Below are 14,126 nucleotides of genomic sequence, written 5' to 3' on the forward strand. Positions count from 1 at the left end.
GCCTCTCATTGTGAATCCTTCCACATGTCAGTCGAACTGAGCAGAACATGGCAGTGCAAAAAAAAGGGGTCTCCCTTATCCCACAATGTGATCCAAACTTGCATTGTGACATCACAGTGGTTCCTAAGTTCAGGTTAGGCTTGTTAGGTTCAGTTCTCTTAGCATAAATAATACATTTGCAATGTATTTATTTATGCTAAGAAAACCTAGCTGCAGTCATGCTGAACTCTGATTTTGTGTTGTATTGAAGTTCAACTGAGATTAAGTCCCTGTGATCTGAGGTCAAACTAAACTGTGAATTTTCTCAGATCAGAAGACTTTGACCGTAGTTCAGCTGTGTTGTACCATGGTTGTACTAACGAATATTTGTATTTGCTTAAAAAATGTGTTCCAAGTAAACATATGCGGCAAGATTCAAAGACTGGAGAATAAATTCTGTTTCCATAATAATAATAAAGAAGCATGCATGCACAACGAGGTCAGAGACTCAACCATGAATTTTTGTCTGGGGGGGTGCAAGTACCAGGATGAACGTACCAATAAAAATAATTTTAATAAAATAATAATAATAATAATAATAATAATAATATTATGTTATATTGATTTATTTTACTTTGCTTCTTATGGCATTTGTGCAAGTGGACACTAAATTGTGCATGTATTCGAAGTTTCTTTAATAGATATTATATACAACATATATTATTTAAATACATTACACAACCAATTCATCCATCATATCATACCATATCATATCACAATAAACCAACAGCAAAAAATACATAAATTTTCTCTCAAATGTGAATGCTCCCTTTCCTCAAAATAATTATTCATGCATTTAAAACAAAATCAGTTAAAACAAGTCTTATTTCTCTGTCTAGTAATTTACAATGCATTACAGAGAACAATGATATATTGCGAACGAAGCGCAACTCTTCTTGGATGTATCCAATTAAAATCTTGTGCAATGGCATGCGAACTTCTCTCCCTAAACATTACTTTGATCTCGATGCATTACCGATGCGCTAAACAAATTTTAAGGCATTTTTCTAACACCTCGAAAAGGAGCAAATTGGTACAAGAATTCAGTCATAACTTTTTACTGGTTAAAATACATCGAAAAAACCTTCACCATTGCATTTCTCGTGAAATTCTAGCCTAATTTGATATATCATATCACCCCCTTACCATTTAAAATTCTGAAGTTGAATTCAAGATGGCGGGCATCAAGATGGCCGCCGACCATGCGGGTGGCGTCAATGTGGTTCCTCCTTGGTCTGGCAACGATTGGTCATCACCATTTCCACGTTGCGCGCTACAGTGGCCTTGTACCGAGGGTGTTAAGTGACTTTTTGAGCCACCCTGTATAACAGTCCCTATCCACAAAAAGGGTGACAGAGATAACCCTGGTAACTACTGGCCTATATCCATTGTTCCAGTGTTTTCTAAAATTATAGAGTACTGTGTAAAAAAGCAATTGACCCCTTATTTTGAACAGAATTCAGTTATTAATGTAGCCCACTTTGGATTCAGATAGGGGCTATCTACTATTAATGCATTAGAGACGGTCGTAAATGAGATAATTAATGGTTTCGAGTCTGGCTGATATACATTTACTACTTTGATAGATTCAAGTAAGTCCTTTGATACAGTTGCGCATGAAATCTTGTTTAAAAAACTACAGTATTGTGGAACAAAGGATATCGAACTATCCCTTCTTAAGTCTTATCTCACTAATCGGCGAGAGATAGTATAATTTAATAACAAGAAATCTGATGAGCTAGACATTTTGTCTGGTGTCCCCCAAGGATCAGTATTAGATAGTGGCGGCTGGCAGCTAGTATGATGGGTAGTGCCAATGTGATCAAGAAATCGAAAAATTTTCGCTAGCATATATCTTAGAAATCTAATGAAAGAGGTAATTTTAATGGAACTTTGTTTACTAAAATTGCAGACAAAAATTCAGAGTTCCTAAGATTGTTTTATTTTACTTCGCATTTGTACTACTTTTGGCTAATCACGAAGATAAGGATGAGTGAACACTCACAAAGAACACCGATGCCCAGATCGAGATTCGAACCCGCAATCCCTGGCGTCGTAGCATGCTGTGCGGAGGTCGGCCAGAGTTTCTAGGAAATAAATGCGACTATTAAAATTTCGACGCCTGTTACCTTTACCATTTTTTTTATATTTTTAAATAGAATTGATGTTTAAATCTGGCGTGGGACAGCCAAGTTGTTTAACTTTTAATTTAATATCGTATAGTACCTTGGAAAACGGTGTAAGTAATAATGCTCTAATCTGACTCATCTTTACTAACTACCCTTCCTTTCACACACCATCAGACACTTTCACTTCACTAAAAAGAAAAACACTGAACAATTAGAGACACCGAGTCGATCACGGTATTCTGACCTTGTTTTGTTTATAATTTGCAACCCCAGCACGGCAGACGGTACATCAACAATCCGTGTTACTAACAACTGAAATATGATTATCTGCTAAATGAACTGTAGATCAGTAGAAGGGAAAATACTTAGCGCCTTTCTTTTAGATTTTCTGTCATTTTAATTATGATTAATGGGTTTTTTATTCATTATCAAGGGGTGAAGCTATTGTTAATTAATCAAGCGCCACGTGTCAGGGGCGGGGGAGGAGATGAGTCATCGATGACTCATGCGCACGTGTGAGTTTGGAATTAATGGTTTTCCATTAGTGCACAAAAGATACTATTATGTATCCCGTTTTTACCCTAACCTAACCCTATTGTTGTACTTTATATATGCGTTACAGCCAGATATGAGTCATGGGTGCCTCATTCACACGTGGGAGTTTGGAATTAATGGTTTTCCATTAATGTACAAAATACACTATTATGGAGTCCGTTTTTACCCTAACTTAACACTATTGTTGTACTTTATATACGTGTTACACCCGGATATGAGTCATGGATGATTCAGGCTGGTGTGGGAACTTGAAATTAATGGTTTTCTATTAGTGCACAAAAGATACTATTATGGAGTCCGTTTTCGGCCTTTTGCATCTCCCATTTATGTTTTTTTATATGTGTTTCAGCCGGATATGAGTCATGGATGATTTATACAGACGTGGAGCTTGGCTTTAAGGGTTTTCCATTAGTGCATAATAGATACTATTATGGTACCCGGTTCCGGCCTATACTAACACAAGGAACCCAGTTCCGGCCTATTCTAACGCAGTTTATGCTTTTTTAAATACATGTTACACCTGGATATGAGTCAAGGCTGATTCATGCAGTCGGGGTAAAAGCAGTTAATGTGTTTTATTCACTAACGAGGAGACGGTTTCGGCCTATTCTAAGCCAATTGATGAAGTCAGGCAAGGTTTGCAGTCGCCGATGACGTCATGACCGGCCATTTTGACATCGGTGCTGGATCATATTAGGTATAATTAAGGATCTGGATTTATCCGGATTCAACTGGCCCTGAAGGGATCTGGGGTAGAAGATATTATAACACAATATATGGCGTTAGCCTATGTTCGCTTTAAAGTCGAAGAAATTGAATGATGTAACCTATATGAAAACGAAGTATACGGGCAGAATGCATGTCATTAATAATAATTGCTTTAAAAAAAGGGAAGAATACGTTGACCGCAACTCCCCTCTACAAGGTTGCGCACGAAATTCGCACCAGAAAAGAAGAATATTTCCCCCATCGTAACCCCAAATCGCGAGCGATCATTGCCGGCCGAAGGTGAGAAAGGGTCTCCATTGTCAGTTCCCATGGCTTCCCTATGCGAACTGTATGGGATAATAATTTGTAATGGAAGTCAGGTGCCGCCAATATTTTAACACGTTTGTATTGATTTTTTGAGGATCCAATTTTATTTTGCGGAAGTATTTTTAGGCGGGTTTTTCTTCCTCCTTTTGTAACATTGTAAAGAATATTTGACCTAAAGCGTAAGGAATTTGGCTGAACTAGTAACAATCAGGTCCAGTATCTTCAGGTTAAAGTGGATGCGAACCACTATTTGCTTTTATTTCTATTTTTCGAACCATGGACCCTTTCATTATTGCTTTATAAGCTACATGATGGTTATTAATGCGTATTTCTAACGTAAGATTGACCAGATTTTGACTCTTAGGGCCAATATTTCACGTTTTTCGCGTATTTTTACTCAGAAAACGCTATTTAAACGATTCAAGCGAGGGTTTGTATGGCAATTTAGACACGCAAAGTGTGTTTCTTCAACTTTAGCTGAAGTTTAGGTTTATTTCTACCAAAATAACAACATTTTTTTATTAAATTTTGGACTCATTAAGACATTTTTTCAACTTTTAACTTATTATTTTAAAAGTTTATTTCCATTTTTTACTCAAATAACACAATTTAAGCTATTCAGGCAGGAGTGTTTATTACATTGTGGACTTACAAAGAGATTTTTTCAACTTTTAACTTATTATTTACAAGTTGAGGCTTATTTTTTATTCTAATATCACAATTTCATCTATTCAGGCTACATTTTTTATTGCAGTTTAGACTCGCAGAAATAATTTTTTCAACTTCTTTTATAATTTTTTCTATTTTTTGCCTTTTGTATCTTATATTTATTAATTATTAACTTTGAGTTTTTTTTAAAAAAAATCTAACTCAGATAACAAGCAGCAACAAGGAAAAACAGAAACACATGGAATTCAGAAAGGAACATCAATAGCCACAGCCATAGCAAAAATAATAGGTAGTCAAACAAGCTAACTCCGATATCAAGCATCAACATACCTCAGACATTAAGCCGCAACAATGCATAGAATATAGTAAAGCAGGGCATGCTTATGGAGAAACTCCACAACATAGGAATAAAAGGGACAGCCAAGGCTATTTACAGTATAGAATTATAATTACCCAAATACTACATCATACATACCACATGCGAATAGGAAATTAACAACATCAGCAGTAACTACTTATACCTGCTAAAACAACTAAGCGACTATAGTTAATCAGAAAAATACATATTTTCACAAACTAATTTACCTCTACGTTAATAATACTGTACTACCAGAATACTAAGGCTTCAAAAGAAAGCACTCAGAACAAAGTACAGCCTGGAGTATAGGGCATCATGCAAATGATTATTCAGGGGAGCTTCATGGATCAATAAGACAATAGCGATTATTCTAAGTACTGCAACTTGACCGAAAATAGGAAACCTGCACAAGAACAACAAGAAGGAAAGATAATTATTACCATTACCAGGGACGTAGCTAGGTTGATCAGTTTGGGGGGGCCCAAACTTAAGATATTTTCTATCAAACTATTATAAATTGACAAACTATTTATACACCATATAGGCCTATACTGTATACATACATTATATATTTTAATATAATTAAGCCCTGTTTCCATATTTAAAACACTAAGTTGCTGACCAAGGCAGATTTATTAAGAAATATAAACACTTAACAAGTAACGTTTGAACCCCTAATAAATAAAATCTTCAATTACTACTGCACATAATTAAAATCAGATATTTGTAGGATTTCGGGAAAGGACTGCAGCCCCCGAGCCCCTTCCCTGGGTATGTGCCTTGTTGTATTTGTTCCAAAATTTCTGTGCTGTTCCAACATCATGAGGACAATTTGGAAATACTTGAAAGCAATATGGAAGCAAATTCTGCTCTCGAAACTATGGGACTCGATGTGATGACCACGCGCAACCGAATGAAAGAACTCTTCGCAGGCCTTGTCCCTAAATATTAATTTTACTGAGTGTAAGTTTTTCTGGGCCTCCTCGATGACGCAGTGGTAGCATCGCTGCCTTGTAATCAAGGGGTCCCAGGTTCGATACCCGGTGGAGGCACATAGTGGTTCGGATCCCCGATTAGCCTTACTATGCATAAAGTGGACTTAAAACATGAACTCGATAATTGTAAGGTTTTAGAAGACCTAAACATGGCTTTTTATGCATAGTACAATTTTGCTTCTTTTCACCCTACTTTTACAGTTTTTCTACCTAAGAATTCCACTGATTGATTGATTGATTTAGTTTATTTTACTTCGCGTTTTGTGCCTCTTGGCTAATTTGAGAAGATGGGGATGAGTGATGAAATGATTAAATTGATGAATGGACATTCACAAACAACCAAGTCCGACCGGGATTCGAACCCGGGACCCTTGGCGTCGCAGCGCGATGTGCTAACCACTCGGCCACAGGGTCGGGCAAACTCCACTGAGTAAAACATGCTACGAAACCAGAGGTCCAAGGTTCGGACATTGGACAGGTGTGGTTGTATCATGTCTGTCCCATCGCCATTCCTTCGGCTCATCATTAATCCTGATCGTCGCATTTTACCCAAGAGGTAGAAAAGCGGCGTACTATAGAAGTATATAAATGATTGATTTGGTTTATTTTCCTTCGCTTTTCTGACACTTTTTGGCTAATCGTGAAGATGAAGATGATAATGTGTGATGTGAAATTGATGAGAGGACCATCATATAGAAAACACACGCCCAGTCCGGGATTCGAACCCAGGACCCCTGGCATCGTAGTGCACATTGTTAACCACTGCACAACAAATAGAAACAGAAAATGTTTGATAAGTAATTTGCTTCTCCATAACTCATGATTATATTATATATATCTATTATTCGCTGTATGACTAGGGATTAATTATAATTGTATGTCTAGCCAACCTTGCCTCGCATTTGCAGATGAAGGCTAAAAGAAGAAAAATCACAAAGTCAGAAAGATATACTTGTAACATAATACTTATAGAGCATGCAGACGGCTGTAAATAAAATTGCTACATACCTAGTTTTCTTCCTTAATTGAAACGTGGTTTATTCTTCATTATACATGAGATCAACCACCCTTGAAGTCGAACCCAGGATCTTGTGTGGTAGTCAGACTCTTTATATGTTGGTCATTTGGTCGATTAGTCGATCCTGATCCATTGTTTCCAGAGGAAGACAATCTGGCAGCTTATCATTCGACATTTCACTGGCAATGTAGGAAAACGAGATCACAAACACTTCGTGATTCGATCTTCTCGCGTTTACAGAAGTTAACCACCGATCAGACCACAAACCCATACTTCAAACTATCGGACAGGAGGGTTGAATGCATGTGAGAAGAACCGCTATGTCATTCATTCCCGCGCCGAAAATGGGACAAGCAATATAATTCTGTTCTTGGAATTTGACCCGCATGGGGATATCTTATCTGAACCATAAAAATAATAAACGCAGAAAGTTCTAGCCACCCGCAGCTAAATCTTCCTGTTTGTGTCGTTCTTTGGGCGCCCATGGTGCCAGTGCCCGGGCCAAATGAAGAGAAAGTGCGGGTTTTGGGGGATCCTGGATCTGGTGTGCAGCAGGGAGGAAAAGTGCATTTTCAGTAGGTCTGACTTCTCTGACCGGGGCGGACCACAAAACCATTAACTGCATCCTCTGCTATCTGCTAATACATCTCTCTGTGTTCAACAAGAAAGAAAGAGGGAAATAAGGAAGGAATGCCTTGCTTGGGTTCGTGCTACTGAAAATTGAAGAAGTGTTTCAAACTGCATGCAAAATTTACTGAAGAATTATTTTGCAATATTTGTCATCAAAATAAAATTTCCAGCAAATACAGACCAGTTTCCCGGGGCCACGTGGATGCTTGCCGGGGCCAGTGCCCCCGCGTGCTAAACTACACGAGAGCCTCTACGTGCTTTGACCTACTTTAGAGTAGGACCATAAAGACAGTTCTGCAACCGAAAGTGAGGCTCGAAGTGAGGCTCGGTGAGGCTCGACTTAATGGTTTGCTCTTGTAAGACATAAGCCTCATTTTCTCGCAGTGTTGCCAACACCTTACTCGAAATAAAATCACCAAGGTTTTTTTTTCTTGGTCTAACCTATGTTATTGAACTGCGTCGTCACGTCCAAACCCGCATGAATTCCGGACACTATTGGTTCTATTCATATTTTTTCTTACGTATAGGTGTACATGATGAATCCCCAAACAGATTTTTCCTAAGTATTACAGTTTCCAAGATAACGCCACTTCCGGTCGCCATTTTGGATTTCCGAGCATAGGTTCTATTCATATTTTTTCTCACGTATAGGTGTACATGATGAATCCCCAAACAGATTTTTCCTAAGTCTTACCGTTTCCAAGATAATCCCACTTCCGGTCGCCATTTTGGATTTCCGAGCATAGGTTCTATTGATATTTTACTTACATATAGGCGTACGTGATTATTCCGCAAACAGATTTTTCCTAAGTCTTACCGTTTCCAAGATAATCCCACTTCCGGTCGCCATTTTGGATTTCCGAGCATAGGTTCTATTCATATTTTACTTACATATAGGCGTACGTGATGAATCCGCAAACAGATTTTTCCTAAGTCTTACCGTTTCCAAGATACCCTCACTTCCGGTCGCCATTTTCGATTTCCGAACATAGGTTCTATTCATACTTTTTCTCACGTATAGGTGTACGTGATGAATCCACAAACAGATTTTTCCTAAGTCTTACCGTTTCCAAGATAACCCCACTTCCGGTCGCCATTTTCGATTTCCGAACATAGGTTAGTAGATCACAAATATGCCTTTGACGCCAACCTTGATTTCTTGACCCCACGACCACCAAAACCTCAAAAACTCACTTTCTCTCCACGTTCCGCGCCTCATTTATTGCGCTGACGATGTTTCACAGCGTAGAAAAGCAGTGATGAGTGAAATGCACTCTCTCATCCTCTCATCCTTGAAGGATGAATGCACCTTATCGTAATTTTCCAAGTCCGGGGCCAATGTTTATATATCGTGACTTTTGTAAACCTCTCGGGAACGATGTGCCACACACGCGCGCGTGCCTCTCATTATTTCCGTATTGTGACGCAAGCAAACAAACAAATAATAATTGTTTTTTTAGGATTCCTGGCCCCTATAACCCCGCCAGGAGTGCGTGGTGCCCAACCCAAAAAAAAAGGTTCTAACGGCTGCGGTTAGATAACCACACCTCTGTAGAGTTTCACGTGTTTTATTTTCTCAAAGGTCCTATGGGACACCTCTGTTTGTCAAAAATTCGAGATATTTGCAATTTAACGCAGGACTTGGAAAAAAATTTTCGATTGATGAAAAAAAAATGGTTCCATGACGACCTATGTTTATTTTGGTATGGGTGGACAGAGGACACCGAGACTCGACCGACGCACTAAACCCGACCTCTCTACGACTATTCGTTCAAAAGTTACGAGTGATCAAAGTTTTTGGGAGGGGGTGGGCTAACTTCTTACCCCTTGACCCCAGGACCACCAAAACTTGGTATACGTATTCTACACCTCCAAAATCGACAGGGGGCATCTAACGATGCCGTATGGGGGTGTTTTTCGATATATTTTTTCGATAACTCTTACCAATATTTTTTTTTTGTTCCATGACGACCTATGTTTATTTTGGTATGTTAGGACAGAGGACACCTAGACGATGCTAACGCAAGAAATCCCAGCTCTCTATGATTATCCTTTCGAAAGTTACGAGCGATGAAAAAAATATTTTGGCAATTGGCCCACCCTTGACCCAGGACCTCTAAAAACTTTGTACACGTACTCTGCATCACCAATATCGTCAAAAGGGTCAACGGAGAGGATTTTTGCACTATCTCTCTCTCTTACTGTTTTTTTCGAGACATTTGCAATTTAACGCTGTGGACTTCGAAAATTTTTCGACAGAGGGGTCAAATTTGGTTCCATGACAACCTATGTTTTTTTGTTAGAAGATAAAAAAGGACACCGAGACTCGACCGACGCACTAAACCCGACCTTTCTACGACTATTTGTTCAAAAGTTACGAGTGATCAAAATTTTGGAGGGTGGGCTAACTTCTTACCTCTTGACCTCAGGACCACCTAAACTTGGTACACGTATTCTACACCTCCAAAATCGACAGGGGGGGGTATCTAACGATACCAGGATGGGGGTGTTTTTCAATATATTTTTTCGATAACTCTTACCATTTTCGAGATATTTGCAATTTAACGCTGGACTTGGAAAATTTTCGATTGATGAAAAATTGGTTCCATGACGACCTATGTTTATTTTGGTATGGGTGGACAGAGGACACCGAGACTCGACCGACACACTAAACCCGACAGGTGGGATGCTTCGTTTTTGGCGCAGCCCTTTGACCTACTTTTGAAATGACTTACGACATTTTCCTATAAGGCTGTCTCCCCTTACGATGTTTTCCTCTAAGGCAGAGATCGTCTGTCAATGGGCCCTCAGTGTAATCTACTACGACCTAATACTAACTTTCTTTTTATGTTTCGCGGCTGTTTTATTGCAGTGACGAACTAAAAGAGCGGAAAAAAAGGCTCTGAAAGGTGAGTGTCAAAAAACGTACTTTCAAGTATGCATGCTCCAGTAATGTAATTTTCTAAAAACATGTGCCGTCCATGTTTCCATATCGTGAGGCGTTTCTGCGATGATGGCTTTTATATGCGGCTGTGAATGAAGTTCTACTTTTAGAAGCAATAATGCTGTAACACGGAAGGAAAAGGATATAGGATTCTTGCAGTGATATGGCTGCATCAAAACAACTGCTTTTTTTATTCACCAGTTCCATCTGTTTCTGCGGTGATGTGATTGTTAAGTCATCCAACAACAGCTCTTAATAATGGTCGCGGATTGCTGTATCCAGATTGTTGTTGCATCTGCGGAAATATATAGATACTCAATCTCTCGTAAACATTCTGTACAACTAAAATTATGTTCAATTCGTCCTCTTTATTTCTCAAAATTTAAATTTCTGTATGCATCTCGTAAGGAAATGTGAGTCCATATAAAATGTTCAATTTGATGCATCCATCTAATTGGTAAATAACCTCTGGATATATATTCTTCTTCTATTTCTTGGAGAATGGATTCCCAGGACCAGTTTCAAAACGACGTGCTACATGCTCAAAGTATTGTAAAATCTGATGACAGCAAACTGTCTAGAACCTTTCTTGAATACACAATTCATTTCAAATCGTTCGTCAGTTTTTTCAAACGTCTAATAGATTCGTAGCATTCGCAACCAGCACCACTTTTCGAAGGCACCGAATTTTGGTCTGATGCTTTTATTGTCCATGATTCAACACCGTGCATGAGAGGGCATCCCCGATTGCCTTGTAATCAAGGGGTCCTGGGTTCGATACATGGTGGAGGCACTTAGTTGTTTGGATCCTACTTTAAATTGTAGTCCCGATTAGCTTTTCTGTACCAGTCGACCTCGTGACGTAGTGGTTAGCACCAATTAATTGATTTTTTTTCTTTTATTTTTTTTCCGCCACTTTTGGCTAAACGCGAAGATGAGTATGTGATGATGATGAAATTAATGAAGGGACACCACAAATAACACCCATGCCCAGGCCAGGATTTGAATCTGGGACCCCTGCCTCAACGCTGTTGATTTCCGGTTCAGTGGTTAGCACATGATAACTTATTTGAACTAGTTTAAAAATTCAGATACTTAGGAGTAATATTAACAAATGAAAATTATATTAAAGAGGATATAAAATAAAAAAGTAGGCTTAAAATTTAGGAAATGTATGTTACTTCTCTCTAAGAAACTTATAGTTAAAATATACAAAAGAGTAATTTTGCCTGTTGTATTACATAGATGTGAAACTTGGTCTGTCATATTGAAAGAGGAACATAAATTGAGAGTATTTGAAAATAAGATCGTTAGGAAAATATTTGGATCGAAAAGGGGTGAGAAGATAGGTGAGTGGAGAAGGTTACATAATTTAGAACTACATAAATTTATATTCATGTCCAGATATTATTAGATTAATTAAATCAAGAAGACTTAGGTGGACAGGCCATGTGGCACGAATGGGAGAGGAAAAAAAAGGAGTTTACAGGATTCTTGTTGGGAGACCTGATGGTAAGAGACCTGTAGGAAAACTAAGACGAAGATGGAAGGACAATTATTTGGGATGGACCTAACGGAAAATTTTGGTAGGGATGGAAAAAAGAGTATATAGATCTTTCTCAAGATAGGGACAGATGGAAGGTCTGTGTTGATGCAGCCATGAACCTTTTGGGTTTGAGAAGGCTAGAGAGTTAGTTAGTTAGTTATGAAAGCACATGCCACTATAAAAAGAATACAATCCCTGACAAAAAATGAATTTAAAAAAAATGAAATTTATTTCCATATAATGAACTTCAACCTATACAATTGAACATTTTTTTTTAATTTTGCAGGATTTAAATGAAACAGACGTAAATAGGAATAGGGAACACGTACGTAATGCAATAGAATCAGCAGTTAAATAAAGTATAAATCAAGAAAAAGTAAGCCATGGTTCGCATAACCTAATAGAAATAGATTGATTGATGCACAGTAAGGCTAATCGGGCCTGGACCTGTAGTTTAAAGTGGGATCCCAACCACTACATGCCTCCACCAGGGATCGAACCCGGGGATACCTTGATTACAAGGCGACGACGCTACCACTGCGCCATCGGGGAGGCACTAATAGAAATAGACTTAGGCGGTTGAAGAACAGCAAGTTTTAGAAGATTACTTGAAAAGTAAAATTAACGAAATTGAAATAAAAGTATCAGAGGTGCAAATGAATTGAGAAAGGGGTGGCAACCTAAAGTAAACTTGATAAAAAAAAATGGCTGACTATTTTAAATAGATGGAAGAACTACTTTAATGATGTTTTAAATGTTCATGTAGGAGCTAAATCAGAAATAAATTAAGTACGCACAGCAGAACTTAACTTGATTGAGATAAGAGATAAATTAGTCGAGAAGAAACTTGTTAATATGTCTGACAAATGTACAATTCATGATGGATTAAAAAAAAAGATGCTCTTTTTAATTTTGCCTTACAATATGCTTTTAGGAAGCTAAAAGAAACTAACGAAGTAGTGTTAGCATATGCAGATGATGTAGACTTACTGGGGAATGATGTAAATACAAATTAAGAATAATGCTAAAATATTTTTCAAAAGCAGCTAAAGAGATAGGTTTTAGAAGTTAGCAATGTGAAATCTAAAGATATGTGCTTACAGGCCGAAACCAAGTGATAACAACTTGTTTGAACCAGTTTTCCAAATCCAAATACTTAGGAGTAATACTAACAAATGAAAATGATATTAAAGAGGAAATGAAAAGAAGGCTTAATTCATGTTACTTTTCTCTTCATAAAACTTTTGTCTCCTCGTTTCATATCTAAGGAACTAAAAAATTAAATATATATATAGATCTTGCTCATGATAAGGACAAATCGAACTTTCGGGTTCAAGAAGGGTAGAGAATTAATTAATTAGTTATATTCAATGTAATATGGTTTCACGTATTAAACAAAAACAAAGTTAGTAATAAGGTATTCATATTGACAAGGGAATTCTTACAAATTCATTCTCTTCGTAAGTTTGCCAATAGCATTTTCATCATCCTGTGTTATTTCAAATCTTCAGTTATGCAATGCAAAAAAGGAGAAGAATTTCCATGACATGATAACATGAATTTGTACGTTGAAAGAAAAATGAAAACGAAGAGCTGTGATAAAAAAAAAACCACGCTTGACTCTGACGAGCGGGAAACATAATAGAAATCAAGGACGGAAAATATGAACAGAGGAAAGGGGATATTCAAAGGAAGGTGGCTCTTCCATGATAATTTTTTACTTTCTCAATCCGAACAAATTCATAAACATTATCATCATTGAATGTTGTTGTTGTTGATGAGTTGGTGTTTTAAGTCCACTTTATGCACAGTATGGCTAATCGAGACTGGACCTACACTTTAAAGTGGGATCCGAACCACGATGTGCCTCCACCAGGTATCGAACCCTGGACCCTTTGATTACAAGGCGACGACGCTACCACTGCGTCATGGGGGAGGCCGCATCATTGAATGGTTGGTTACGTTGTCCCTCCGAACGAAAGACGGAATGCATACAAGCCTGTGCCTCCTAAGTTCATCGTGGCTTGCGAAATGAAAACTTCCGATGATTTTTTTTTTATTTTTTAGAACATGCTTCGCTAGGGAGGTCAAATGACAAGTTCCGTAATTCGAATAACTTGTTGATTTCATTACGAACGAAGAAGGAATGCATGGCACTTAAAATGCTGTAGTATTATTACATCAGATCATCTTTTGTCTTGCTCGCGT

Source organism: Lepisma saccharinum, chromosome 2, assembly GCF_977018435.1.
Source record: "Lepisma saccharinum chromosome 2, izLepSacc3.1, whole genome shotgun sequence".
NCBI lineage: Eukaryota > Metazoa > Arthropoda > Insecta > Zygentoma > Lepismatidae > Lepisma > Lepisma saccharinum.